This window comes from Leuresthes tenuis, unplaced genomic scaffold (genome assembly GCF_036924035.1).
Source record: "Leuresthes tenuis unplaced genomic scaffold, fLeuTen1.0.hap1 SCAF_14, whole genome shotgun sequence".
Lineage (NCBI taxonomy): Eukaryota > Metazoa > Chordata > Actinopteri > Atheriniformes > Atherinopsidae > Leuresthes > Leuresthes tenuis.
In genome coordinates this window covers 11,166,904-11,194,392 of record NW_027325368.1, presented here as the reverse complement: position 1 = coordinate 11,194,392, position 27,489 = coordinate 11,166,904, and the positions used below count along the sequence as shown (strand labels likewise).

Sequence of the window (27,489 nt, the reverse complement as noted above, 5' to 3'; positions counted from 1 at the left end):
GCAGCCTGCATACTGCTGTCATCTGGCAAATCACTGTCAGTTATTCTCTCTCACAGGCAAACATAGACAAACACTGCAAACTCTGCTTTTCTGTATGATTTATTTGTTTATCGTCTGCCTCTGTTTATTTTTTTCTCTCAGATCTCGGGTTCTTTTTGTCTCACATTATAGAATCTAAATAAGGTAAGAAAGAAATAAGATTTTGACTGCCTCAGCCATCTGTATTCACACATTAAACATGATGTTTGTTTAAAAAAACAAGCTGAAAAGAAGGTAAAAAAAACCCAGCAGTTATGACATCTCCGTGTGGGACCCATATGGCAGCAGGAGGCAGAGTTAGGGTGATCCTGCTAAAAACTTCTTCTAATATCCTCCAAACACCCGCAGCTTCTTTTACATTTCAATAGAAGAAAAATACTTACAACAAATGGGAGGATTAAACACAACTTGTTCTGTCACCAGCAGTAAACAGCACTGATGAAACTGGATCTTGAACAAAACAAAGAGAAATTTAACTAAATGACTGAAAATCAGTTCCATCCGGCATAGATGGCAGTCGCTGTTTTGACTGGTCGCTAGACAATGGCAGCACATGAAAAAGTTTTAAAAAGCCAGTCCACCATTAAGTGGCCTTTCTAAAAACTGTAACAATGCAATGCAATACAGTGAAAACCTTTCCTTCTCTCATTTATTCAGTGAATCACTAATCACCAGTGATGTTTTCTCAATCTGCATTAAGAAAAAAAAAAAATAGATCTTTATGTGTAGCTGCAGTGCCAGTCAAAGTAGTGAAACAGTCCCAACCACACACAGGCATTTGGGATTTTACCATGGACCTCAAACTTAGGCAAAGAACAACCATGAAATCCTGCACGTACCAGACCTAACAGGCCGTTTGGTCTGTTAGATTTAGATAGTAGAGAAATAACTAAAACAAATGGAAGGATTAACACAACTTCTAACTTGTAACAAACAGCAGTCTTTTATGGGAGAACCTGCAGTGTCATGAACTATGGTGCATGCCAATGTGTGCACTCGCTGGATTTTTGGCTTAAGCAAAACACTAATTTCTCCACATCAATCCTAATCACTAGATTTGGCACCCTGTGACTTGCTGTTGCTTAGAATGCAGTTTAAGTTTAATTGTAAGCGTTTTGAGTCCACGGTGCAGGTTTGCTACTACAGGCAGTGACTATTGGACTTTGAGAGCAAACTGTTCAGTTGCAGTAGGTATACTCTATACCAGAAAATCAATGTTGTTCACTTCGCCTTTGAGTAGGTATATTGTTTTTGTCTTTGTGAGTCTTGTGACTGGGTTGGTTTGTTTACCATGTGATACCTTTTCTCTGAGATTTTTAGTATTTGCCACATGCTGATGTCCAGAATAGCCAGAGATCTCACCCAGTTTGATTCCTGCCTGCAAAGAGCTAAGAAAAAAATTACTTCTGAAACATAACCCATCACTGAATGTTGCATTTTTATGAATGCAGTGCAGTCTGAAAATGTTTTGGAGATGTTCCAGAGTGCTGGCCGAGTAGAGCTGAATTTTCTATCCAGCAGACTATTAAAACGTCCAGGATATCAATGGGACAGTGTGAGTGAGTGTCCGGTTGCTGCTTCATACTTTTTTCTGCTTACCTGTTGCTTTCCACTCCTCATGGAGCATCATTTGCCATTCTGGATATGCTTTAATGGAATCAGTGGTTTCAGCATCACACTTAATGCATAGCATCCTATCTCCAGGGTACTCTAGAAAGACACTCCCCTGCACCTCTTCCTTTATATTTCACGCTTTGAAAGCCCATAGCCATCGATTTTCTATTGCCGCTTAATCGCAGGGGGTCTGGAGCCTATCCCAGCTGCCATGGAGCCAGAGGCAGCGTACACCCTGGACACGTCACCAGTCCATCCCAGGGCCACACAGAGACAAGCTGGACACACTGGATAGTGCACTGTCTGGATGGTGCACGGGGAGAACATGCAAACAAACAGAAAGGCCCCAGCTGGGTTTAAAACTAGGAACCACCACACCACACCACCGAAGAGCCCATATCCAGCCTGAGAAATCACTCTGAAGTACATGTGTATTTCTCAACTAAAGAATAGTCCAGGCAAAAACACCCGGCTGTTAAAACAGCTTTTATCTGAAGTGGTAAATCATAGACAGATTGCAGGTAGGCGTGAGTTACAACAACTCAGATATCCAATTAGATTTATTGTTTATGACCTTCTGGCTACACATTTTTTCTTTGTATTTATTTATTTATTTTAAATCTTCTGAGATTTGTTGCTTTGCCCATCAAGGCATACCCTATAACACAAAGCTTTCTTGTAGACACCGTTTTCACCTTGAAAATGGAAGAGGTTATTATATCCCTTTGAATCCACAGAGTATTAAAAGTTGCAAGGCAGTTGTTAACTTTGCTCATGATTTATTGGCCCACTTGTGAGACTCATGCTCTCTTTGTCTGTTTTCCGAGCAATTGAAAATGAGTGGCTATGTTCAGACTGTGTCCTTGTTTTTGTGCCCTTGCATGCACTTTTGTCCATTAACAGTGTAAAGGGATTTTCTAACTTCATGTCCAAATTGCTTATCTTGTTGGTCATGCAGAGAGGAGCTATCAATATCTCTGGGCTTTGTGATAGCCTACTATTCTACAACAGTGCAATACCAAATATACGTATGCCTACTTTGGTTATATGCAGGATTCTGTGACTTCATGCCTTGAAAAAAAAAGAAAGAAATGGAAAAGTACACCTTCATCATTGTAGCAGCTTGTTCTCCGATCATAAAACTAGATTTGCTAACCATAAGCTGGTAACCATAAGCAAAAGTCTGTTCAGTTGACAAGGTTAGTGATGATGCTTTAAGAAATTCTTGGGTGATGATTTCAATAATTCGGCCACATAAGCTCAGAGAAAATTAAGCTGGAAAGGTTTTGGCTATAACTTTCTGTTTATTGTAAATTCAGCCTTGAACAGCGTGTGCTGTTTGTGGGGCATCGTCTGAAATATGTCATGAATATAAAGTCAGGTAAATAATCTGTCACAGGTTGGGATAATCCTTTTCGAAATCCTTAATGAAACTCGTCAGTCATTTATTGCAGTTTGTGGTGGGAGAGGATTACTTTATTATTATTATTATTATTATTAATAACAGCTGCTGATTGTGCTCAGTGAAACAGAGGAAAGGAACAGAACTTGTTTGTCACACAACAGCTGCAACGCTCATCAAGCCGTGAAATGTCAGCACGCCGTCTTGTGTGTGTGCAATCTGGGATGTCGTGCACGTTCTTCTCAAATCCTGAAAGCAGTTTTGTTCTCTTTGTTTTGCTTTGGAAATTTCTCAGATTGCCGAACAGATTGCAAATAGAATTGCTGTGTCAGTCTGTTGGATAGTCTGGCGCTTTGTTCAGTGGTTTCCATCAGGTTGAAATTCTAAATTGTGCAAGATGTTGATTTACCTGATAAACTGATAGCATTTATATTGTCTTTAGCTGTACTGTACTGTACTGTATTATAACGAGCTAATTAACATACAAAACTAAGCAGCTAAACAATAAATCTGCATGCTGCACTTAAGAGTTTAGCTCCAGGCATTGCCGTACACTTCCTCACAGAGCCATTAGCATGGCTGTAGTGTCTTAGTCTCTTAGTTGAGTGGGTAAATCCTCTTTGATGGTAGGATTTGTGCTGTGTTTTTACACTGAAGACAGTGCTCTCCCATGTCAAAGTGTTGCCACAGGCGCTGTGTGACAGATGACAACTCATTTCGTAATCAGCATGAAACCGATGATACAAGCCTTTGCTCACTGAAACATATAGCAAAGTACAGACACACATACATACACTGACCTCAGCCTGGTTTGATTTGCATTAAAGAGACTCCTCGAACATCAGCAAAGAGGCAATGCTTTCAAAGTTCAAAACTTGTGTTTAGATCAAGCACATCAAATCGCGCTGAATCCCCTGAACTCTGGCAGTTTGGTGAGTAGGCTGGCATCTTGTCATTATCACCACTCTGCAAGGTTAGCCTTTAATATATCTAAGTAGGTGGAACTCACCATTTTCAACAATCATCTCTGCGAAAGAGCATTCAGTCACATTTCTTCATGCTGATATTCATAGCTGTGCAGACAGTTGTTCCTGTAAAGTGCCTCGGCTTTGCAATGTAGATACACAGTAATAACAACTGAGAACTGCCTGGATGTGTTTTAGTAAAGAAATATCTGAGGTAAAACTGCAGTGAGGTTTATATACAGGCCTGAACTGACATGCAGGATTTACTAATATTTCTGTTGACAGATCTATAGTGAGATACAAGTCAAAGGCCCAGAGGCCTGTGACCTTCTATGAGAGGAATGAGGTCAGACAGCAAACCATCGTGAATTCTTTACAATTAAAAAAATGTCACAGTTTAAACACGCTGGGCTGCACTTTTTTTTATCATCTATACTAATATAGAATAATACTGAAATTTTTATTATCTCAAAATCTACATGTGCAATATTTTTATCACTAAAAAGTCTCAATACTTTTGTGCGTGTAAGTAGAGATTAGCGCCATATGTTGTTTAACCCCAATATTAAATAAATCGAAAATGTGAGAACCCAAAACAGTTCATTTCCTTTTTGTGAATTTTTGTAAGATGTATTTTTGACAGTGGCGCTTCAAAACGAGATTTTAAAGTTTGATATATTATTTGAACGTTTCATCCTGCGTTCCACTTTTAAGCCCAAAACTGAAACCGTGTTGCTTGTTTGACCCAGTTAGATTTGCTGCAGTTCGAAGCCAACAGCTTAAAACAAATGATAACATCAGGGGATATCAATTTATTTGATACGTATGCTTTTTTTTTTTTTTTTAGCTTTAGAGTTGAAACAGTTTACACCTTTCGCCAGAAAATGAATTGACCAATTGCCGCCTTATTTGTCTCCAGATCTGTTGATGTTTAGAAGCTTTTTCAGTCGTTGTTTGAGCTGGTCCTTGTTTATTTGAGTTTAATTAATTAGGTTGCTAATCAGGCATGAGAGCAATCACCGGTGACAGGGAAACAACCCTCTGTAACTTCTGTGAAAGTAGATGGAGACATTTAAGCAATTAACAATTAGGCTCTGAAAGTCACCAGTTAACTGCTTGGAGTCATTCTTATACTTTCCATTAAACCTGGAGCCGAAGTCTCTTCTCTGTAGTCCAAAAAAAGTGCCTCAAGCCTCAAGTTCCTCCCTTATCTCATGTATTGATTATGGTAATGTGAAAAAAAAGAGTATGAAACATTGATCCAGATATCACCCATGGCTGCTCAGTTAGGTTGAAATCTGCTTGATGGCATTCTCATTCTCGGCCTGTGGTAAACTGTTTTCAAATATAGAGTGGAGGAAATAAGGGAACATACATCACACCATATTTTAGGCTTTGTTCAGTCGGTATGAAAGTCTGCACATCAAAAAGAAAAAGCTAATGCCTTTTGAAACTTCATCTTAAGGAATAAAAGCCTCCAGAAAACCTACACAGTTGGTGGGAATTCCCATTTTATCCAACAAGGTCTTGAGTCACATGACCTCTACAAGAAGCAGTTGGTACATTTGATTAAATATGATGGTTTAGATGACAAGATCAACACAAACTTTATATACGCACCACTGATGTGAAACTGGAGTATCCATGAAGTTTTCTTCTTTCTTTCTCCGACTTCCTTATCTTAACTTGCTGTGATTTTCTGTTTTCTTCTTGTATGTCAGACTTGTCTTGTACATAATGCACAACCATACCACAGCCTACCTCATTATGTGTCAGTGTGAACCCACAGCATATGAATAGTAATAGATGTTACCCAGCAATGCAACAAATTTCCATCACAATTTAATTATGCATGCCACAGCTCAGTCAGAAGTGTGTACAGATGAGCGGCGTGGTGGAACATCGCGCCTAACGGATTAGCGTTGTGAGAGATTTGATGTGGTTTAGTTAAAAGGATTACTACTAGTTGTGGGGCAACTATGGACTACCAATAGGGGATTTGATAAATTTGGAATTTTCATGGGATGAGTACTTGTTGCTGGCCCAGAGAGGAAACCTATCTGAAAAATTCACTTATGAATAGAACTGTCAATCTCATGATACTTTCTATGTTACTTTTTTTTTTAATTCAGACTTCAATGTCTCTCTTGATCAGCTCTTTGGACGTTCATAATTTTGTCTATTATGCAGTACAAAAATCTGTTTTCATCATAACTTTAAGATAATAGTGGTCAAATACATGTAATCCAATAAAAACTTGTCATGTTAAGGACATGTTAATACACAAAAAGTTTTTGTTTTTTTTATTTAACAACAAACAGCTATTGTCATACAATGTAAATAGCCTTTAAATGCAGACTGCTTTCCAAATACCAAACGTATTTGAGTACCGTTCTCATGAGCTGTTTTGTACAACATTTTTTCATGGCATACAGAAAAAGAAAAAAATCTATTATTATGTTAATCAGACAAAAACTAGACTTTTGAAATGCATGTAAACATGTTATTCTGACCTAAATCATGCATAATCTAAGCTCTCAAAGCTGGCACAGCTGAATAATATGGTTAGAGGCTAAATCACTCTTTCAATTCACTCATTTAATTTATACTAGCAGGGCCATACCAGACTCAGTTACCACATTATAAAATCCCTGATCACTTTATGACCATCAGTCTTTGGATGAGACCAAGATAAACCTGTACAAGGATGATTGGGACAAAAGGGTATGAAGAAGGCTTGAAATGACTCACAATCGGAAGGACAGAAAGTCATCTGAAACAGTGTGTTGGCATGCATTTCGTCCAATGACACCGTCTCTAGGGCTCAGTCAATCACAGCATTTCAACTTGATCAGCTGCATTGTTGAAGTTTAAACTAAAGGCAGGAGGGTCCACAAACAACAGCTGAAGACAACCAAAATAATGATCTGGCAAAGGATAAAATATGAGTAAACCATCATCAAATTCCAGAATTTAGGCAGTATATCTTGCGGTGGATTTATTTTTGCAACATAAACAAAATTGAGAATTAATTGAAGTTCATGTAAATGTTTTAATTTACATTTGAGTCTCTCAAAAAAATTTGAATGTGAATATCCTTAAATGATCTTGAAATCTTCATTTTCAAACCATATTTTATGATTGTGACTTCTGTAGAATTTGGTAAACAGTTAAGTCAATAAAAACTGTTCAGATATGACTGTGCCTAACGATACACTATAATAACCTACACTATAATAGATGTGCATTCCCTGGTGAAATGCGGGGAACTTATTAAGTTAGGAAAAATACAAATGCAACCTCCCAAGCTAAAGATTAGATTTGTATTTTTTCTGTTGGCGTAACACTTCCACATAATCGCTGCGACAAATATAAAGTCAAAGTATGCAAAGATGAAAAGACCTTAATTCTACCCTGTGTCTATGTTTCGCGGTATCTTTTATGTTGCAGTTGTCTGAAATGTGTTCCCAGTTTTGAGCTGTCTGCTGGTTTTGCACGATAACTGGATGTGATATATGAGATCAGATAATCTGTCATATCATTTGGCCCCTCATGTTTCATGTTAGGTGTAAGGAAGACTAAAGACCTCGCAGGTTAATAATTCACCACATAGGAATGGGCGATGGAGGAGGAAGAGACGGAACAAATTAGAACAAGGAATGAAAAGATAAGAAGAGGAGGGCTGGAGGAGAGAGATGAGTTGGTGATGAGCAGATTAAAGATAAATAGAGGAGGTGGTGTTTGGGGGGGGGTTGCAAGAAGAAGGCGGAAAATGAAGAGGAAGGTGGATAGAAGAGGAGTTTAACATGCCAGAGGCAGCAGCAGTCTGTGCTGAAGCCACATCCTCTGTGGGATGAATAGATCCATTTAAAGGGTCAGAAGGACACACACAGAAAATGCACAAACACACGCATGAAATGATAAGTGGTTATTTGTTTCAGTACATAACTAATGTGCACTATCAGCCAATTTCCCTCTGTAATATGGAGCTGTATTACATACAAAAGAATGTAACCATATATTGGAGTCCAACTGAGTTAAGATAACTAATAACTGGACATTTATTGCACGAAAAAAAACAAAAACACATTTAAAGCCTGTTTTTACTCAAGCAGCATGTTCAAATTCTTCTTTTTCATTTGTTTTAGTCTAAGGCAGTATTTCTCAATTTCGGTGTTCGAGTGCCACTGCCCTGCATGTTTTCTATGTTTCCCTCCTCCACCACACCTGATTCAAATGAATGGCTCCTTATCAGGCCGCTGCAGAGCTTGATGACGAGCTGATCATGTGAATCAGGTGTGGTGGAGGAGGGAAACATCAAAAACATGCAGGGCAGTGGGTCATGAGGACCGGAATGGAGAAACACTGGTCTAAGGATTCTGGTTACTATTTCCTCTAATGATGACGCAGAGTGATTAAGCTTAATGGAGCTGACTATCATATCAGCTAACACCTCTATTCAGACTATTTGATGACTCACACAGTACCTATTTGAAGGAAAAGAGGATGAAAGATGATTTATCTGGCAGGGCTTCAGAAGTATTTGAAAAGGAATGCCATTGTTTGATGTGTCATCCTTTTTTTTCTCGGTGGGTCAACAGATGACTGGCAAATTAAAAACAGATTTTTCTTATTAGGTGTTAGATTGTCTCTGGTTTTGCCCGCTGTTCATCGGTTTTTCATTAGATCTGTCAGATATTAACTTTTCATTTTTGTTTTGGATTATTTTACTGGTGTTCAGTGACGACCAAAAGCACTGTTAAGTCCCCTGCTAAATTAATGCTGCAAAATCAAAGACTGGTCATAAAATGATAACATGTTGGCTTTTACCTGTGGTTTCTATTCGGATTAAAGGAGAACTCCGGTATTTTTAAACCTAGACCTTATTTCTGGCATGAAATACGTTCATCTACTCACCGAGAGCAGTTTGGTGAAAGTCCGTGAAAGTCATTCACTCCGGTAAGGACGTCCATCTTACTCAAAGTTGTCATCCACATCGTCAAAATCTGATAAATATCCTGCCATGTTGCACAAACTACGTGTGAAGTTAGCCGACTGTCACAGAGCACGGAGTAAATAAGCTGTGCTGCAGCAGCGCACGTCGATGACGTCATCCCAGTAGACGAGTGTGTAGAAAGCCCTCTATAAGCCCCCCGATAGCCGCCAATAACAACAACACAGCAGCTATTAGTTAAGAGAGCAATAGTACGCGTTCATTCATTCATTCATTCATCTTAAAGTATTGGTGAAATAAAGAGATTATGCCTTATTTAGAGGCTGGATTGTCTCTGCCCTGTTCTCTCCCGTTATATGGATATACGCAGATCTCAAATAATCTAAATATCTTCCAAAGGACGCTGACTTTCACCAAACTGTTCTCGGTGAGTAGATAAACGTATTTCATGCCAGAAATAAGGTCTAGGTTTAAAGATACCAGAGTTCCCCTTTAAGTCTAAAGTTGAGGAGTTGTGTAATAGAAAAGAATTGACACGTCAGACCAGCTTACACTTTTACTCAGAGTGTAAAGACTGCTGAGACTTGAGGGAAATCACATTCTGAGTCGACATGCAGATGTTCTTCAACAAAACCCTCGTTTGTATTAAGGTGGGATATTTCCAAATCACACCTAATTTTTTAATACCCAACCCTATGGCAGTCATATTGTCAAGCTTTTTATTGTACAGGTGATTCTATACATGGATAAAATTGCACTGAACAACTTGATGGGTTTGAAACAAATTTTTCAAACTGTATTATCAAGGCTAATAAATTAATAATTGTATTAATGATAATTAATGACGATAAAGTGACGATAAATGACAAATTATCACATTTGGTAAGTAAAGCATTGCGTACTAGAGGCTGGGCTGTGTGTGATGACCTAAAAAATTTGAAGTTACAAATTGACTCCAGAGGGTACGCATACAATCCAGTGAATATTAAGATATCAAGGCGTGGAGATAAGTGAAACAACCAATTGTACAAAGGTAGAATAAGAAAGATCTTAAGAAGATATGGTGAATGGTTACTGTTTGAAGAGATGAGGATAACAAACAGAGTACATGAAACTAGTAATGCATGATATTATTAATTTGTAATTATGCAAAGCTCTTAAAGTACATGCTAACAAGTGTGGGTTTTATTTCTCTCTTATCATATTTCCTCTTTCAGTATCAATTGAAGATATTTTGACAGACAGAAACACCACATGGAACTAAATCACCAAAAATGCAGTAAAAATTCTTGCCCCGCAGTTACTTGCACATAGCATATAAACACCACTACCCTCTCGAGACCTCTGCTTATTTATCAAGTTCCTTTTAAAGCCTTCTTATGTTTGAGTACATCTTGATGAGGATTTAGCTGCGACTCCCCGGAGTGCTGAGTAACTGTTAGGCATCGCTGTGACATGATTAGTTAAAGGCGTGTAAGTACATCGTGGTGTGATACATCAAACCTGCTTCCAGCCTCTTTGCTGCTTCCTGAGCCTCAAAGAGGGGGAGTTAGACATACAACAGATATCAGAAATGTTATTAGTATATATGCAACAGCCATTCTTTTAACGTGAGGGTATATGATCCTATTTTATTTATTCTGAGTTTTATCAGGTCCTGATCAATGCAGAGATGATTAGCAAAATGATTTGTCAACATGATTTTTCCTGTTTCAATTATATATATATATATATATATATATATATATATATATATATATATATATATGAATTAAAGAACATTTTCAGTTAGGATGACAGTCCAGAAACTTGCAGTCTACGTTAATTATTTGGCATTTCACAGTTGAATGTAAAACATTAAATAATCATTATTACAGTTACTGAATGAATTGACAAATCAAGAATAAAAAATAGAAATAAAGTTCTAGGCTGGTGAGGCAAAATGCGTGTCTTCTCTACCGTAAGCAGAAATGAAACAGCATTTGTAACCAATCCACAGTTGACCGACCAGCATCCTTGACTGGCATTTACATTTGGGTTTTGTCAACTACAGCAGCTCCCAAAGGTGTACAGGAAAATACTTCTAGTTAGTCAGAGCCCGAAAAGCACCGTTTCCAAGAGTAAAGCGTGGAAAAATGTCATAGATTCAACTGAAAAAAGCTTTTTTGTTTTTCTCTTCACTGGCTTTGGAAAGTGTTTTTTTATAAGTAGGCTCAGCTAGTAGGGTGTCAATTATCTGATCGGTTAGTGTACGGTAGACAGTTTTAGACAGAAAGTTCATCAGTTAACCTGCTGTTCAGTTTTTTCCTCTTCCTTTTGGGTCCCATGTGTTGGATAGCTTTGTCTCCTTGATGCAGGCCAATAATTTGACCCTTCTGAAACAGTTTTCTTTTCTACATTCTTTTCTACGTTTTTTTCACGACCGACTGTCTTCTGACATGAATGCTTAAGGAATACATTGCTTGCTTTATTGATGGGGGTTAATCACTTGCTGCCAGCTTAAATGCCTAAATATATTTCTGAAAAAGCGCTAACCTTATTTGCTTAGTCGATGTGATGTGAAACTCTAGTTCTGTACACAACAATGGTGACATTCTTCGACTCAAAATGCTCAATAGACTAAACATTTAAATGTGACAACAATGTTAAATGACAAAATAGCAAGTTTTTTTTTTGTTCCCTGAAACTATCAAAAATCTAGGACAAAAAAATGTTATTTTTGTCTCATACCAGTAGAGAATAAACCCATTACAAGCATGAAGTCGGAAGGGACTATAGGCCTCGAAGGTCCTGAGTCTGTGTCTCGCATGGTTGGGACTCATTATATCGACAAAGTCAGGCCATAGACAAACAAACAAATTCCTGCCAAAGTACTCAAAGCCAACTTTGCTTTAGTTTCCACCTCAGCAGGTGTCACCTGGAGCACATTATGCCTTGATAAGACACACACTGAGAGAAAAATCTAGACAGACTGACAAGGAGAAAATAAACAGCAATCTTTTCTATCAGTGCTTGAAAAGAAAACAAAAAAAAAAAAACTGCATGCAAGCCTTTGTTTGACAGCACAATGGAAGAAATTGCACTTTTTCTCACATATAGTGTACAGCACTGTGAATATCAAAAATGTCCTCAGAGTGGTGTAATTATGCCAAAAGTATACAGCAATAATTGCAGTATTTTAGTTACTCCACATTGTGAATGGTGAACAAGGCTACGGCCATATCAGTAACTATATTTGCACATATACACTATATCACCAAAAGAGCGGAAAGTAACATGCAGACAAGAGAAAAACCTAATTCTGAGTATGAAGCAGCAACACTTGCTTGCTGAGTCTTACAGACAACTGCGCGTCTCCTCATGGGGGCTCCCATATTCTGGTCAGTTTACAAGCGGGAGCTGGCATCTAAAAACGTAAAGAAAGCAGGAAATGTCACAATGTTTTGGCTCACTGGCATTTATATAACCAACCGACCCAAATTTAAGTATAGCTTTCAAAAATCTATCCAAATAACTTCTTCTGATTTCATCCTGTCATTGCATTGCATTTGCAATCTTTTCACCAACCAGCAGATCATAAATTATGACAGATGGAAGCACTAACTTAACCACTCCTATTAGAAGTGTGCTGACAGAAAAGTCACAGCATAAAGATCAGCTGTCAGTACTAATCAAGTGAGTGGAGCATCAGGAGCTAATTTCTTGCTTAAGCTGTTCACTGCATCATGGGCCATGGCGATTTTGTAGCTGAGTGGGGGGCTTCCATCCAACAGGAAGATCTCTGTTAAAGATGCTGCTAGCCTCGATCGCGTTTAGAATTTTTAAGCTTAATCAAACTTAAGTAAGCAGCTGTCTAAAGCAATTATTTCATCGTGGCTCCGCCATCTTCTTCCATTCCACTGTTATAAATATTTAAAACTGATGTCCACTGTTCTGACTTGATCTGATCTGTTCTATATATCAACTGTCTGTAGTGTAAGTGCCATTAGTATACAGCTACCACAGAGGAGCACTTAATATAAGAGCACGGTCACTGCTTCCTCTGGAGACATGCTCATTATCCGTGCTGTCAGTCATGCAACCGCATGCACACACAAACGTCACTGTGCACTACAGCCAAAGACATCTTATCATAATGTATTTGGTAGCACAGTCACATCCATGGAGGCACACTTTATGTTCAAACACACTATTTGTGGTTTGATGATCTAACTGGCGCACACACGTTATCATCAGCTCATCTCAGATTATAGGAGGAGATATCGTGGCACTGCTCAATTCCCAGATGAAAAGTAAAGCTCAGTGACCCCCGCTGAGACTGTTACCCTCTCACATAGCCCAGTCCCAGTCTGTCTTCCTGTTGTGTGTGTGTTTAAGCCTCAGATAGACATGCTGAGCTCCAATTACAACTCCCGTATATTACCTGTGAGGAGTTCATGTAGGCCACCTGTGAAACACAGCGGTCTTTCTTTTGCGTAACACACATTACTCTGTACACACGCTTACACACGTATACACACACACAGCTGAACAGACAGCGGGACATCAATGCACTGAATAATCCAGCCTGCTCTCTTGAGTTACTGTAGGCTGCAGATTCAGGATTCCATCCATCCATCCATCCATCCATTTTCTATACCTGCTTAAACCGTCGGTCGGGTCGCCGGGGGGCTGGAGCCTATCCCAGCAGTCATCGGGCGAGAGTGGGGTTCACCCTGGACAGGTCACCTGTCCATCGCAGGGCCAGATTCAGGCCGTTTCCCATCAGCTGTAGCCAGTTTTGGACCATTTTCTGTTTTTTTCTAACATAATAGACCAGTGTATACTACATGTTTTCATTAGGCCTCGACACAAGCAAAGACACAAGCATTAACATGGTCATTTTTGCAGAAGTATTGGCACACAAAAACTGTGATACATTGAAAAAGCAGAATTGTAACCCAAAATCAGAAAAAAGTTGGGACAGTATGAAAATTACAAATGGGGAAAATAAACACAGTGGTTCCCAAATTCACTTTGACTTTTGTTTTGTGACTTTTAGAAATGTTATTCAGGCATTAGAATACAGAGTTGCTGAAGGAAATGCCACTTAAAACTTTATTATTTAATGTTGATTTTGTCCAGTGGCAGCGTTGATTTCTTAAGGCTTGAAAAGAATCTGGGATGGACCATCCACACAGTGGACCATGTATCGTGGTCAGATGAACCTCTTTTGGTTGAAATGGAGGCCGTCTTGCCCAAACCAGAGAGAGAAAGAACCATCCAGGCTGTTAATAACAACAGATTTAAATGGATTATACAGCTACATTACAACACTCTTGTCTTATCTAAATGGTAAACATATTGTGGGATCAGTATCTTAAGTAAGGACACTTCAACACATGGACACTCCGGGGACTGAACCGCCAGCCCTCCAGTTAGAAGATGACCACTCTACCAGCAGAGCCAGAGCTGCCCCCATCTCATTGTCCCTTATCACATCTGATCCTCTAACAGGGGAAATTAAAACTGTCTTTGCCCTTCATGCTCCTCTCTTGAAAGATGATCTTTATTGGGTGCATTTCATCATAATGGCATCATCCTCTTGCTATGTTAAATATGAATGTGTCAGAGTAAATTAAAGCTCTCACAGCCATCACTGATCTCAGCAGTAACATCCACAGTATGGATGATACCAGTCCTGAAATTGTTGTCACCATGTAGACACTTTTTGTCCTGATGCCTCCTGTTTCATCTCATCTCCTTCACATCCTTAATGTCATGCATGCAAATAAGCTCAGATGTATGTTGTTGCTAATAGAGTGGAGCTTTGCCCCCAATTTATAATATCCTTTGTCAGCTGTCAGATAATTGCTAGTTTGAGAGATTACATCCCAACTGTCTACTAAACCTCTTATGCCTTCAGTCCCCCTGCCAGCAAAATTCACTTTCCCTCCTGCTGCTCCTAATGTCTTGTTTTTGGAAAGCATTTGTGTTCCCTGTGGATGATCAGCTACCAGTGCTTGACGGTTGTCTCTGACATGTGCAACATAGTTTAATCTTAAATCAGCCTATAATATTCTGATAGCCAGGGGTTGTTGTCAGTGAATAGGCCCATGTTCAGGTCAGTGTATAAACGTCCAAAATGAACAGGATCCACACCCGTTCTGAGAAATATTAGATTTTTTTTTCAGTGTTAGGGCTTGCTGAAAGGAAATAGTTATGCTGCCGTTGCACGCTCCCCTTCCTGTGAGGGTTTATCATTAATATACATGTCATATAATGTCTTCAGAAGCGAAGATATGCACCTACGTCACTGTATAATCTAGACACTCCTCGAGTGCTTGAATTTATGGTCCCTGAGTGGCCAAACATTCACTCATAGTGTTATACACGAGATTGTATATGGAGTTACTTAATCGTGGTCTCAAGCTTTTTTTACATTATTCCCTCAATTCCTAACATTGAGAAAACATTTGATTTCTAAACCAAGAGATCAGGATTACAAAGACAGGTTACAAGTACAATTTAACCACCCATCAAAATGTCAATAATGAACTTAATATGAACAGTATCTTGAATCACTTTGTGTACAAATTTCCCTTATATAGATTACATTCCAACTGTCTCCTAAACCTTCAGTCAGGGGGACTGAAGGCACGAGGTTTTTTTGCCTCCCACTTAGCCTGATGTCTTGTTCTTTGTAAAGGATCAGTGTTCCCTGTGGATAATCAGCTATCATTGCTTGGCAGTTGTCTCTGACGTGTATCGTTCATCTAAGATTATCTTGACTAGCTAACATCTAACTCTCATCCACAATACAGACCAATGTCGACTATGAAGAAGAGATTGTGAATAGCTCATCATGTCTATGGTGTCATAGTAATGTACAATAATGAATGTTACTCAGAAATCTAACATGCTTGACAGTATTCCGGTATGTTAAGTGTATTCCCTGCTGATCCAAGCCTGACTTCCAATTGGTTTTGTGAATGGCAGAATTTTGTGAAAAGAAAACCCTGATTTCTCTCTGTATCTGTTGGTAAAATTGATTGCACAACAGCTCGTCATCATTTTTCACTTGTTTTCTGTGTTTTCCAGCCCATCAAACAACAGTCCACGGCCTTTGAGCCAGCTGTCTTTTTGCCACTCAGTGGATGAAAGAATGCATAACCCGAGTACAATCACACGTCTGATAACATCACATGCATATCCAACGAAAAGGTGTAGAATCTATAAATGTCTGTCAATCAACTGACTGGTTTACTTTACGCATCCATTCTGCACTGAAATGTGCACGCTGACATGATTGCGTCCCTCAGATTTCTCATTTTCATTCTCTGGGCAGGTGTATGTAATATGGTGAAGGAAAAAGGACACGAGAAGCAGAGAGAATAGAATTAAAGCTATTATGAAATTACTTCATTTATATTCATTGCTATTGGCATAGGTCCTGATTCATATTTACAAAATGCACTACAGGAAGTGAGGTCACGAGCAGTAACATAACCCAACTAGCAAATGGGCCTTTTATTGTAGCTGGTGATAAAAAAAAAAAAAATTTCCTCTGAACTGTTTTTCTTCTTTTCTTATTTAGTTTGTGGCTTGTTGTAGGAGGACGTTAAAGGCAAGACAAGGCAAGGCAATATTATTTATATAGCACCATTCATACACAAGGCAATTCAATGTGCTTTACAAGACAAATACATTAAAGGAACAATAGATCATTAAAAACAAAAGCTAAAAGCAAGAAAATGCATTTAAAAAGCAAACATAAAGCAAAAGCAACAGCAGACAAATATAAAAACAATAGCTACAGATTATCCTACAATATCTAGTTCACTGGTAAGCTGCAGTAAATAGTAATGTTTAGGACTACTTCTATCATTTTTGTGATATTTGTGTTGCGTAATGTGAAATAAAACTGAATTCAATCTTAGGTTGAACTTATCTTAATTCATCCAGTTTTAATTATTCAGAAATGCATACACTAAGGCACATTACCAAGTTTAAAGTTAGGGAAATAGATCACGATAGCACATTGTTGAGGTAAAATATGCAAAATATTGTGAAATGATTTATGCAATTCATGTATCTCTGTAGAGGTGCTGCCTTATGGAGTCAAGGACAATAAGGAATTTAAAGTTAACCCCCCCTTCCTAAAAAAAAAAGAGAAATGCTAAATTTACTTGAAAATGATAGTTTCATAGAAAACAGCGACGATCATAAAGAATAACAGCTGAAGGACCTTTGGAAACTTTATATCAACTCCCGACTATCCCGTTTGATTGAGCAGCTACAGCTTGGATTAAGATAAAAGTGTAAGACACACCTGGCATCTGTTCAGTTAAACACCTTTAAAGGATTTGTTTGCAGCCCTCAAGCACCATGTAAGTGCCTTCTCCTCTGATGGGCTCCTTTGAAATTCAGTGGACTTGAGTTGGAAATATGCAGCTTCTGCGGTGATTCCTAAAAGATTTCTAATGTAATCAGCATTCTTATACTTCTTCTATTATTTCTACTATTTTTAACTCCGACTGCTTTTTTGTTTGTTTTGTATACATCCACTTAAAGAATGCCAAAAAACGTGAAGAAAAAAAAAACTAAACCGAAATAAAACTGAGTTATTTGACAAAGTAGTCTAACAGATCAAAATAATACCGCAAAAAAAGGAAAGTTGACACCAAATTCATACAAAAATGAGTCATTTGTCTGCACATTTGGTTTCTTTTCCAAATGCTGTAAAACTAGATTTTGGATAAATGTTTTTCCTTGTATGCTTCTCATTCAAAACAAAAGAACACAGAAGATTTTAATCATTTGAAAACAACTAAAGTGGCTGAGTATTGACAAAGCTTATTCATTTTCTCTACACCTCACCATTATTTCTATCCAAAGCTTTAAGTGGCTTAAAAGAAAATCTTTACTGTACTAGTGATGTAACTTTTTCAACTTCCAATATTTCCTTTGTGGTCAGTGGGGATTTTTAAAACATTCTTTTTATTATTAACCAAATCCACTCTTTATCACTTTTTTTTTTCTTTCACATGTTTCTTTAGATGTGCTTGTTTACAATGTCACGATGTGTCTGCTGGTGTTTGTAAGTGTAGTATCCATTCGACTGATTTTAAGTTCCTCCTATGGGTGAATTTGTATAAAAATAGGTTGAAAAGTGTAATGCTGAAACTGCACTTAGCATATTAGTTAGCATGGTCAGTAAGAATTGCTGTTGTTAGACTGAGATGCATGTTTTATGTTTTGTAATGGCATCATTATACCTTTTACACCATGTGGACAGCTGTTGACGTGTGCCTCGATTAGAGAAGAGATGGCAGCAGAAGAACGCACAGGGGACATGGCGTAATTCGCTGGCAATTGTGAAACATGGGCCCTGGCATTCATATGGGTGTTATTTTGACGCATTCCACCTACCTAAACATTGTTAGAGGCTAAGTACATCCCATCATGGGAATGAGATTTCCTGATGGAGATGGCCTCTCTCAGCAGGATGATGCACCCTGCCACTCTTCAAAAATGGTTCAAGAGTGGTTTTAGGAATGTGCTGACTTCTTACTCAGTACACCCAGCTTTAGTTCCAGCCTCTACTGGGCTGCTGGAAAATGAAGTCTGATTGTTAACTCATCCATCTGCCCCGATCTCTTCTCCTCGTTAGGGTTCTTGTTTCCTCCTCTGTCAAACAGACAACCATCATTTCTGGAGACTCTCAAGAGCTTTGTTGTTTCGGTTTATTGGCCAGTAATCATCAGACTGGTGTTGAGATTTGTCTTTTCGTAAAGGTTCAGGTGGTCCTTGCTTTCTTTTACATACATTTGTGTTCTTGTCACGCATATTTAAGTCCCATAGATTTGGTAAATAGATTTTAAAAAGCAGCATAATGTTGCACTGTTGTCATGGTGTTCGGTGGGTTCACATATGGCCGAGTCTGCATTGTTCTGCCGTGTGGGCAGGCAGCAGAAGCTTAAGTGGTGATTTGTCACCTCGTCCCACATCTCTCATTGTGCTCTTATTTCTCCGTCTATTGACAGAAGGGCTGGCAGATTTAGCTTCACACATAATTCAAACCTGACAGCATGTTGTAACTCTTGTTGTTTATGCATACTTTCTTTTGAAATTTACATGTGTTTTGTTTCTGCCTCTCTAATTTGAGGACATATCCTGTGATATTAGAACCACTTGAAGACTTCCTTGCCTGTTTTTCTCTTCAAATATCCAAATAGAAGTTCTGGTAAATTCAAAACCTGGTAAACTGAAGTGCCTGGAGAATATCCTAGCACTGCAAAATGCACGGAACACTGATGAGTGCTGGGTCGAAAGGAAAAGGTTTACTCCGCTAGTTGTTTTTCAGCCTGCTGAGAGAAAATCCAGTGTGGTGCATTACCATAGTACATTTATTTAGGTCACTGCTGTGGACTGTAAAATCTTTCTCTCACTCCTTTAGACTTGTGTGCGCATATGGTGCACACATGCACACCATGCATACATTTCTACATGTATTGGGTCCATGCCATGGGGGAAAAAACTCCCTGGAAACTTCCCTCAACAATGAATAGTTACAGCACTCAGTAGCATACATACATTGATGGGGTAATAAACGCCTCAATACCTCCATCGGCAGCCCCCCATTTTCCTGTCTTGCAGCTTGTTGTCCTGCCCTAACCTATCCTAATGAGAGTGGTTAATAAATAATCTGAAGATGAAAGTCTTTGATTAACTGAATCTGCTTACTAGTCCAGTTCATCCTGTAAACAACAACAACAGTCTTCTGCAAAGGAAAAACCTTTTCAGCCTCTTAAAGGAGGCAACTATAGGGATTCACATTTAAGGATTAATGTTTGGAAATGTATGATCTTGTGTCATAGAACAGTGAGGTCAGAGAGTACAGAGGGACAAAAAGATGTTTTGCTCGTTGGTTTTTGTTAACAGTAATAATCAGTGTAAAATGTTTCCAACCTTGTCTGTAAAAGCTTATGTGCCAGTCAAATTACAGCTTATTTGGACAAAAGACGCAACAGAGCCAAGCAAACAATAGGAGCAATTAAGGTTTAATTATACTGAACTGAAGAAATTTGAGTTGAGTGTGTAAAGAGATTCAGGGCCCACACTTTTGCGTTTGGGACTTGTTCACAGCCAGGCTAAAACGGCCTGATTTGGAAATAATTCCTCTTTCCTCTGCCCCGTGTTACGATGAGATACTGGCATAGCCTCGCAGCATTTGGACTGGGACTTGGCCATCTGTGTGTTCAGCACAGTTCTTGTGCCACGACTCTTTTGTTAGAGGCTGCGTATCGTGTGCTCTGGCATATTGTGTTTGGGTGCTTTGTGTTTCCCCATGTGTCCTCCTACAATCCAGTGCATCCAAAGTGTTTTATTCTGAGGTTCAGACAGGTTTTGAATTTATTCTTCCAGCTTTTGTCTTTTTGTGAAAAGATGACTGTTTGTGAATGAAACCTTTCACGTGATTCAGATGCACTTTTAGTATTCAAGCTCTGGGGTTGAAAGCACATAAATGCATTGTTTCTGTCCATAAACTAAGCTTACTGTTATATTAGATGTTTATATGGTTAATTATCATTTTTAACCTCTTTTCATGCTGACTGTAAGATCTTAAATCATGCTGACTGAATATAAAGGAACAGCTTCTTTACGTCCTGCTTCTTGCCGGTCAGATAGGATAACAGAGGACCTCTCTGTTCTGTGCTTAACCAAACATGAGGCTTGCATCAAACTTCCTATATAAAAAACTATTTCTTGTACTATTACTATGCACTAGAAAGATTATCTGGCAATTTATAAAAATTATGAAAAAATTATGTTTTAGCTTTGCAAAGATTTTCTAAAGCTCTTGCAATGTTCCTGTAACGAATTAACAAGACCTTGTCTTTGATTCTAAAACACTGTGTAACATTTGAACTTCTACAGTTTTAATTACAGATTAATTCATGATAATCAACAAAAAATAATCAGCAACAATTTTCAGCATTGTCCAATGCAAAAGTACCTCAGATTTATTAAATCAGAATATTGTCTGTTTATTGTTGTTGTTTTTTTTCCACAAGAACGTTCTACTGTGCAACTCTAACTTAGAAATGCACAATATGCAAAGTATACTGTCGAAGCAGAACAGACAATTTTTCTTTTATGTTGGAAGCCCTGAATTGATTTGATACCAGTCCTTAAACATGCTTGCCGGAAGGTAGAGTTTGGCTGAGAGTACAAAGAACGAAGAAAGGAAAGAAGGACGAGAGAGTGAAACATTTGTTAAAGGAACTACAAAACAGAATCCTCTACTCGTCTATGTGTAATAATCTCTGCTCTTCTGTGTCCTGCGTTATGTTGACTTCTTTAGGATCTTTTATCTGTTGCCCGAACTCTGGTTTTATGCTGTTGCCTTTTGATGTTGTTTAATGTAAGACATTAAATGTTGAGCAAACCAGAAGCTTAAAATGTTCTAAAATAATAACAACATGTGTACTTTTAAAACAGAATATAAGTCTTTTTAAGCAGTTACGTTTAGCATTTAACTCAAATTAAAGATGGATACATCCGATGGATGTACTACTCATGTAGTTCCCTTTTCTACTTACTCAAGCAGTTTTTTTGCCTAAACTTAACCAAATGATGAACAACTGTGAAAGTAAAGAGAGAAAAAATAACAATGACCCAATATTAACAGACTGGAACTGCAAAGGGAAAACCGTGGTCACCCACAGGACATGACATGAGCTCACGCAAAGCTTTGCTAACCAACCTCCAAATGAACGCTTCTTTGCTTGTTAATAAGACTTGCCATGTGTATGTTGTGGTTTCTAATGTGAGATTACATTTTACACTGGCATCTGGGTTGGGTTCGGTTAAACTTATCTTCCTATAAGAAGTCAGCTTGACATGGAAAAGAATCAGATACAGCAAAGCTTTTCTGTCAGCAGGCGTCTCTTTTTGTTTGTATAGAGCTTCTGTGTTATCTTGTCTGACTGCTGTGTCACTCTGACATTCAGGTTTGTCATCATGCAGTTCATGGTTACTTTGAGTAAAATGTTAACACTTAACCTGTTGATAAAAAGCTGAACGTGTGGTATGAGATATGTAGGCCACACTGGTTCAGCTAATGAGGCTTAATGGATTGTAAATGGGAAAAAGATTAAATATTAAGATTATTATGATGAACTAGAGGATGATTTTCATCACGCTAACCTTTCACAACATAATTTTAATATTACATCTCCATCCTCTAGTTTCTGTACTATTGCATTTAACAGGGATCTGAAATGAAGAGTACTTGTACCTATATTTACAAGGGGCCTTATCTGTATTGGACAACATATGCTGATACTGTATTATAGATAAGTTTTGATACATTTTGAAACTTAGTGCAGTGATCCTAACTGTTTGCAAAATCATCTATCGAGTGGGGAATCACTGCAAACACCGCCGAGAAGTGATGTGAAAACTGTGTATGAGTTGAACCATTTTCACTGTTGATACTACAGACATTTTTCTCAATCTAATTTGAAAACAGGGAGCAAAAACAATTTGGAAGCAAGGAAAAAATGATCATTCAAAAGATTAGCGTTGATGTAGAATTTTGATGGAAGGAAAGATATCTATTAATGTTTATCTGCAAGAAGAGGGGTGAATGATAGAGACATCAACTACAGCTTGTTTTTATCTGAAGCTGTGTAACACATATGAGCGCCAGAGACGATGCTGTTGATGCCATCCTTGCAGTTGGGCCTTGTAATCCCACAGCCAGATTTTCACTGGCATAAAACTGTCACTGCTGACAGCATAAACTATCCAGATGGATGCAGCTCTGAAGCGTAATTTAGCTACTTACAAAAAAAAAAGTTGTTAAACTGTCAAGCAGTCATGACGTCTTATTGGGTGGGGTGGGGGGTGCAATTAATTAATTTAGGAATACTATAGCTGCTGAAAGCTGAGTAATTTTACCTCACATTGTAGCAGTATGTGGTATTAATACACACAGTATAGTCTGCAGAAAATGTTTTTTATCCACTAAGAGAAATTTTAATAGTAGACTATTTTCTGCTATTATTTATTTTGCATTTCAGCAGCAAATGCAAATTCAGACTAACATTAGCACTGCGTCAAAACCCAGTTCCCTCATCTATTTAATTGGGGACCACCTGAGGGCTTTCAAGATGATTAAAGAGATAGAAAAAAAAGGGTATCGTCAACCCACAAAATTAGTGTCTTTTTCTCCCTCCAATTATTTCTGAGAAATAAGAGGCGATAACTGTGATACTTTTATCTCCTCGGCTCTCAGAAAACCCCTAAAATGAGACATTTCAGGAGGGAAGAATGACTTTCTTTTGAACTGTTTAAGATTACAGGTCACAAGCAAGACATGACTTTATTTAAGGGGTCACGAGCCAAAACCGTGATGGCTTTACAGTATGATCAACATTCTACCCCACGAGCTTCCAGACTGATAAAGCAGCGTTGTTTCTAGGTTTGTAAAGTCTTGCTTTACCATCAGCTAAATCTCCAACTTGGGGATATACAGTTTCTTTCACCATGACCTATATTTACAGATTCGCTACATAAATAGCTTGTGTACATAGCGATGTAGTTTTGTAGTATATAGATTTTAAAAAAGAAAAACAAAACAAAAAATAAAACCGTTGAAGTTGTTGAAGCTGTGGTCATGTGAAGAAAAGGTTTTTATTCTTATGAGCACAGTCATGGTCTTGCTTATAGGTTATAATTCAGGCTGTTAAATGTTTTTGTGATTAAAATGCAATGAGAACAGTTGAATCCTACAGTACGCTGTGCACTGCAAAAAGGAAAAAAAACAAAACTCTGCTCTCAGTGGGAGTGGAGAGATTGTTATCCATACACGTCAGAACAGCACAGCCCTTTTCACCCAGGAGACCAGGGGGCCCAGAGGAGCTAATGAGATGCAGCTAAGGAGTCTCAAGAGGATTATTGATGTGGAAAATAACAATAAAAGTGGTTATTTTCTATACAGTTTGTTACTTTATCAGATTTCTGTCTTTTCTCATGAAATGTGCATGTTATAACCTCCAGAGATTATTAAGATATATTACTTCAAATTGCTCTAAACTGCTGAAAGATTCTGATCCAGTAAATGCAGTGCTCTGTGTTGATGATAAGTAAAAAAAAATAAAAATACGACAACAATTGATTTAAGGAAGAAAAAAATCTATGGACTTTCAGGGTTTTGAGTATTTTTCAGTGGCAGTTTTATCCTTATCATCATTTCTGCTCTGTTTGTCTTTATTCTTCTCTCTGTTCCCACATTTTCTTCCCTATCTAATCTTTGTTTGCTTCATTTTGTTGCCTTCTAGTCTCATTCTCCACCCCTCAGTCCATCCATCCACCCATCCATCCATTCGTCATTGGGGATGCAGCCAACGTCTGCCACGTAGCTTATCAAGTCTCACAGAGCTCAGGCTATGCTAATGTGGTGCTTGTGCTGACACAAACAGTCTGTGTTCCCTGTTTGCATGGCTTAGCAGACAAAGAGTGATGCCCCTTCACCAAACCCTGCACATGTCTGGCATTTGTTTTCCTCAAACCTTCAGCTCAGCTTTTGTAGTTTGTTTTCACATCAGTGGTTACATTTACAGTCCATATGCAGATGTTTCTTCGCTGATTGTTCATGAACTGATTAGAAACCACACAATCTGTTTTGTTCTTGCAGCTGATGAAATCTATTGGGCTGTTCCGACTCAATTGTATTTGTTCTCTGTGCGCTTACCTGACACTGACCCCCGTTTTAAAATCAAGCCATGCTGTCAAATATTCTGCTTGACAAACCAGAAATACTTATTTATCTCTGGCTGCAAGATTCTGCTGGATCATGTACTCGAGCAGCAGCTTGTGGCAGGCTGGCATTTGAATATCGACCCCATGACACCTGCGTCAGCAAAAGTCTGGCAATACATCACACTCAAATTTTCCTTTTAACTCTTATTACTTTCATAGCACTGCTGACATATTTTATACAACAATTGAAGCTTTTTTTTTCTTCTCCCCATTCCACAGCTGACTAGTCTTCTGACTCTCATTACAAGCAAAATAAGCCACAATCCAAAAAACATACAGTACTTTCTTTTGTTTTTCCTTTAATATTCCTCAGTTTATGGGGTGCTGCTCGTTGTCTATTGATTAATGACTTTCCTTGACATGAAGCTAAACTTTCACATGAAATGCTGTGTGTGTTGTTTGCATTCAAACTAAGAGCACCACGAAAGCAAGCAAAGGGGAAAAAAACAGAAAGAAAAAAAGAGGAAACTCCCAGATATACAAACAAAGATTGCACTGTTTGCCTCAATGCAGTTTTTGTGCACTAGAGGGGCCTCAGACCTGCAGGCTTTGTAGTCGATGAGAGGGCCCACTGTAGGCTCGCAGCACAGAGAGCAGAAAGATCAGATAACCATGAAATGTCCCTCCTCTACTCTTCAGTCCTGATTTTGACTTTCTCTCATCTCCTGACTTTCCACTGTTCTAATTTAAACATGCAGCTGTGCAGTGATGATAAATATTCTCGTCGTGGCCTCTGAATATATTCACATTGATTTTTTACTTATTACTTCTTTTGGTCTTTGTTAAATACTAAGTGAGTGTGTGAAGCAAAGATAAACAATTTGTATCAGTATGATCAAGACCCTATTGAGGCATTAAGACTAACAGATTTGAAGTCTAAATGCCTCATTTGCAGTTTGCATTCAGTAGTTTGGTGCCCCTCAAAAAGAAAATGTAACACTGCCTTACAAACTGCCATTCTTGCCAGGTTACCAGCCAGATGATAAATTCAAGGGCCTTCAAGGAGGTGAACCTTAAAGAGACAGGATTTGAAACAACATTTCAGATCGGAAGTGACAAGGGGTACTGCAGTTCTAAACAACATTAGAATAATAGTTACTTCTGTTTGCATAAATACATGCATGCATGTTCTTGTAAAATCCCCAAAATAAAGAAATGAACCTGTAAATATTCAGATTTTGTATCAGCCCATGCAACTTCTGGGTGTGTTTCATCATCTTTTGGCTCTTTGTTTTGGTTTCCATGCCTTCACAGCACCTTTTCCAGCAGCAGTGAGATGTTTTCAGCGGTTTATCCCCATTAAACTCTACACTGTACCATCCCGGCTCAACATCACAAAACTGGTGAACAAAGCCAAATATTTGACAGCTGAAGAGCCAGATATTTCCCACAGTAGTTTGTGAAGATAGATTGTGAAGATAAAACCAGAGCAAAAAGTAGAGGAAGCAACAGATTTTCATTAACAAGATTGCCCGAAACACAGCTGTAAATGACTATTCGAGGTGTAAAAGGGACCTTCACAACCCCAAAGTGACCAGCAGAGAAGTTTTTGCTCCCTTAGACCAAGCTGTGTTGCTTCATTGTATTGTATGAGGAAATACAGTATGAGATTACTTAGAGATGTCCTCTCCTCTCATTTTGCTTTCATATCTCTGTAAAACTGGATATGAAACAGGCAGTTGAGAGAAGGTGCCAATGATGAGGAAACAAAAGCAGCCTTCTGTTCTTCTTCTCCTCTTCCACCTCCTCCATACATTCCTTTTCTCTCTGTTGCTGTCTGCCCTCACTTATACTCGCTGCTTTCCTGTACATTCATCTTTCTCTTTGTGCCTCTTTCCCTTCGTTTCTAGAACAGTTTCCTCTTCTGTCGGTTAGCCGCCCCCCCCCCACCCCTTCCCCTAAATCGTCCTCCTCATCCCTCTCTTCTTTCAGGTCTTTCAGAGCGCTCTGCTGAAATCGGATCTGTCACTGTGTCTTTGGAGACAGATACAGTTTGGCTGCCAGGGGTTTCAGCCCAGCAGAAAAGCAAAACTGCAGTTACATCAGTTAAATCAGCTGCCATTTGAGCCACAGCCAAAGACCAAGCAGCTTGTGTTCATGCTTGTGTGTGTGTGTGGGTGCGTGCATGTGTGTGAGTGTGTGTATGTAGGCAGTGATTTGGTGGTTTTCAAAAACTTTCTTTTTTGTCTGTTCATCCAAATCATTTTTCATCTTATAAATTTATGCTGTGATCTTTCTGAATCTAAAGAGAACTTTAATCCTTATTTAAATCCAGGCTTTTCTAAATTTGTCAAATTAAGAAAAGAAAACATAACTTCAAGAAATGGGTCAATTTTTTTAACTCAACTTATATATTATCATTAACATTGGCACACATTTTCATATGACTGTTAATTTAACGACCTGCTGGTGTTCTCATACAAACAGCCACATAAATATGAATATGTGACCTGCTTTTTAGATTATACTAATCAACTGTATATAGCTTAAACCTTAACAAGACTCAGACAGCAACACTTTCTGTTCTGTGTGACAATGTTTAAGGACAGTGGTACCATGAGCAAAGCCCCAGCATGCTAACAGGCTGACACTTTTTTACTCGGTGTATTTAGATATTTTCATTCGAAGCCTGAACACCCAGGAAAAGACAATGAAGCATAATTCAAAGTAGAATTTTAGAATAAGAAGCTCTTTAATATAGAAGT

General features: G+C 38.4%; 2 protein-coding genes across 2 annotated transcripts in view; both read left to right on the top strand.

Moving 5' to 3' along the window:
* The window catches only part of b4galt2 (UDP-Gal:betaGlcNAc beta 1,4- galactosyltransferase, polypeptide 2), a 167,004-nt gene that overhangs the window by 40,388 nt on the left and 99,127 nt on the right, over positions 1-27,489 (top strand). The window lies entirely within an intron of this gene.
* LOC140268344 (protein THEM6-like) overlaps positions 27,293-27,489 on the top strand; it is a 138,045-nt gene continuing 137,848 nt past the window's right edge. The window contains exon 1 of the mRNA XM_072363157.1: positions 27,293-27,298. The gene's annotated coding sequence lies outside the window, so the exon portion shown is untranslated. The remainder of the gene's footprint in view (positions 27,299-27,489) is intronic.